Genomic DNA, 2786 nt, shown 5'->3' with positions numbered 1-2786 from the left:
TCCCGGACATCCCTTTGAAGCTTGACTGCCTCTTTGTTGCTCGTTCATGCATCCTGTTAAATGTGAACGTGTCTCATCCGTGCCGTTATTTCGCCCTTTTGTGGTTATCGCATGCGATGCGCCACCTGGTGGCATGGTCTAATACAACCCCCAAAGCGGAGAAGTTACCCTGGCATTATAGACATCTTGTGGGGTGGGTAAAGGCGCACCCACAGGTCAAGAAGGAGAAAATAGCCTTGGATCACAGGCAAATGTATAATCTGATTCGAAAGGAGGAAAAACAGGCAGTAGTTGGGGTCACACAGGAAGTATGGGTGAGAACTCAACCTCGTGGATTGGATAACCGATTTAAGGATTTAAACTGGTTTGGAGTGTGGGGAAGGTTACCGGTTAGGGAGATAATGATTAAGCATAGACTGTCGCGACAGCCTTTGTGTCCTAGGCAGGGTTGCAAAGAAACAGAATCAATAAGACATGCCTTTTGGGAGTGCGGTTTTGCGAGAGAAGTGTGGGGACAGTGTGCCACTTTGTATTTTTTAGCTACAAGAGATTTTACTCTGACCTATGCACTTATGAAAGGAGTGCCGGGTGTTAGGAAATGGAGTGCTAATTTCTTGTTCTGGTTTGTAGTTAGTTTGATTAAATTCCATATTTGGGCATCCAGGGATGAGATGGTTAAGCATGCTGTGTATCTTACGAGTGGGGAAGTGGTAGGGAGGATTAAAACAGACATCCGGACGCGTGTCAAAAGGGACATTGTGCGGTGGGGTTTTTCGGCCGCTAAAGAGAGGTGGAAGGATTTGTTTTTGGCGAGCTGACAGAATTTAGACTGAGGGTCATACGGAAAAAAGGGGTTAACTGTATCTATCTGTGTATAAATTATGTTGATAGAATAGTTTTATGTTACGGATGTTTAGCATCTTTGGTCGAATTGCGAATATTTGGGTAAGGGAGGGTTTGATTTGAATAAGGGCGGGGATTAGGGAAAGTGTGGTGTTATGTGGTAAAAAGTAGTTTTGCGGTATTGTGTCTTTTGGAGTAATGTGTGTTTTTTTTGTCTGTGAGCTCTTTGATAATTGTTCCCTTTTGTATTATTGTAATAAAAAAAAAATCTGTTCTTATCAGTTTAATATCTGATACGTCCCCCTTTGGGGGACCACATATTAAACGGATTTTTTGAACAGGGAGCTGGATCAGGAGCTTGCTCCATCCTCTCCATGCATCGGCCCAGTATTGCAGCGCCTCCGGGAGCGGTGCACCACCTTCTCTCAGCGGTGAAAAGACAGATGTAGCTAGCAAGCAAGCAAGGTGGACTGGAGCTCCTTCTTCTCCGGTCTCGTCTCTCGTCCATCTGTGTGTCTCTCTCTCCCCCTCCCCGTCTCCGTTCCCATGCTCCCTCTGTGCGCTTTCCCACCTCTCGACTCTCTGGGCAAGCAGGCCGGCCCCCTTTTCGGCTCCCGTGCGTTTTCCCTCCAAAAAACTTAGTTTTTTCAGCTTTTTCCCAGGGAGGCAGGCGTGGTGTGTGTGTGTGTGTGTGTGTGTGTGTGTGTGTGTGTGTGTGTGTGTCCGTCCCTGCAGGCGGGCCCCTTTCGACAGCCGGGCGTTTTCCCTCCAAAAAACTTAGTATATCCACCTTTCTTTTTTTTCGGCAGACGGGCAGGCGTGTGTGCGCGCGCGTGTCCCCATCCCTCCCTCCCGAGAGAGAGCTGCCCCTTGCCTCTGCCCGCAGGTGCTGGCGCTCGGCTTTCGCTTGCAGCTGGTTGGGCACAGCTGCTGCCAGTGGGAGGGGCCTAAGCTAAGGAGGCCGGGCGGCTGGCGCCCCCTGTGGCTGCGGTCGTTGTCGGGCCATTGACAGAAGATCAAAGAGCAGGGCCCCCGCCCGGGACTGGCAGGAAAGCAGGTAGGCAAGAGAGAGGGGGAGCAGAGTCCAGCGGCAGGCCTCTGGCTGCAGGGAGGCCGGCAGCTGCGCGGGTCCCGGGCTCCAGAGGAGTCGGCCTGCGCCACTGTGCGCCAGCGGAACGCCCGCGCGTCGGTCCGCGCCTTTGGGGGCATCGCTTCTCAGCCTTTTGGCTGCGATCTTAGTATGTGGCTTGACCGCGGCTGTGGGAACAGTTGAAAGGAGGGAAGGTGAGGGTTTTTTTTCCCCCCAGGCCTGCCTATAGGCTAGGCAGGAGCTTTTTTTGACTTTTTTTTTTTTACTTTCTACGTGGCGGAGGAGGATCCGGCCATTTTGAGAGGATGGAGAGAAGACCGAGCGGCAGGGAGGCGAGGCTGAGGAATACTATCCGGTTTGTCTTGAAGGATGATGGGATCCAGGAGTTTGTTCACAGGGATACTTTTGAAGACGTGGTTCTGGAGAAGGCTTTGGGTGTGCACTCGGAGGATACTTACTGTCTACAGGATTTTCCCGGGAAAAAGGTATTTGACCTCTCTTTGATTTCTGACATTAAATGCAGTGAAGTTTGGTTAATTGATAATGAGCATCGAAATGAACAGCCGATTAAGCATTTCTACGTTGAGCCTTTATTTGCAAGGGAACTGCGGACATTAACTGCACATGTTTAATTGTTATATGGCGGAGGAGGACATTGTGAGCTTTCTTAAGCGCTTTGTGGATGTGCAGGACGAAGGGGTCAAAGTGCTCGATAGGAAGAAATACTGGAACGGGAGACGAAGGTACCAAGTGCGGTTCAGGTTCAGTGCACAGGCAAGTGATGGTTTGCTTCACCCGCCAGCTACCTTCACGATTGGATCAAACAATGGGTACTTGTTTTACCCGGGCCAGC

The 2786-nt window shown here is 50.6% G+C and overlaps 1 non-coding gene across 1 annotated transcript; it reads left to right on the top strand.

The window, feature by feature from the left end:
- The first annotated feature begins 1079 nt into the window (after positions 1–1079).
- Positions 1080–1264, top strand: LOC148647803 (U2 spliceosomal RNA). Its single transcript, XR_015927042.1, has one exon. It is a non-coding gene; the product is annotated as a U2 spliceosomal RNA (small nuclear RNA).
- The last annotated feature ends 1522 nt before the right edge of the window (positions 1265–2786 follow it).

The sequence above is a fragment of the Lepisosteus platostomus genome, chromosome 15 (genome assembly GCF_059453375.1).
Source record: "Lepisosteus platostomus isolate fLepPlt1 chromosome 15, fLepPlt1.hap1, whole genome shotgun sequence".
NCBI classification, from domain to species: domain Eukaryota; kingdom Metazoa; phylum Chordata; class Actinopteri; order Semionotiformes; family Lepisosteidae; genus Lepisosteus; species Lepisosteus platostomus.
This window is presented reverse-complemented; position numbering and strand designations above follow the sequence as displayed.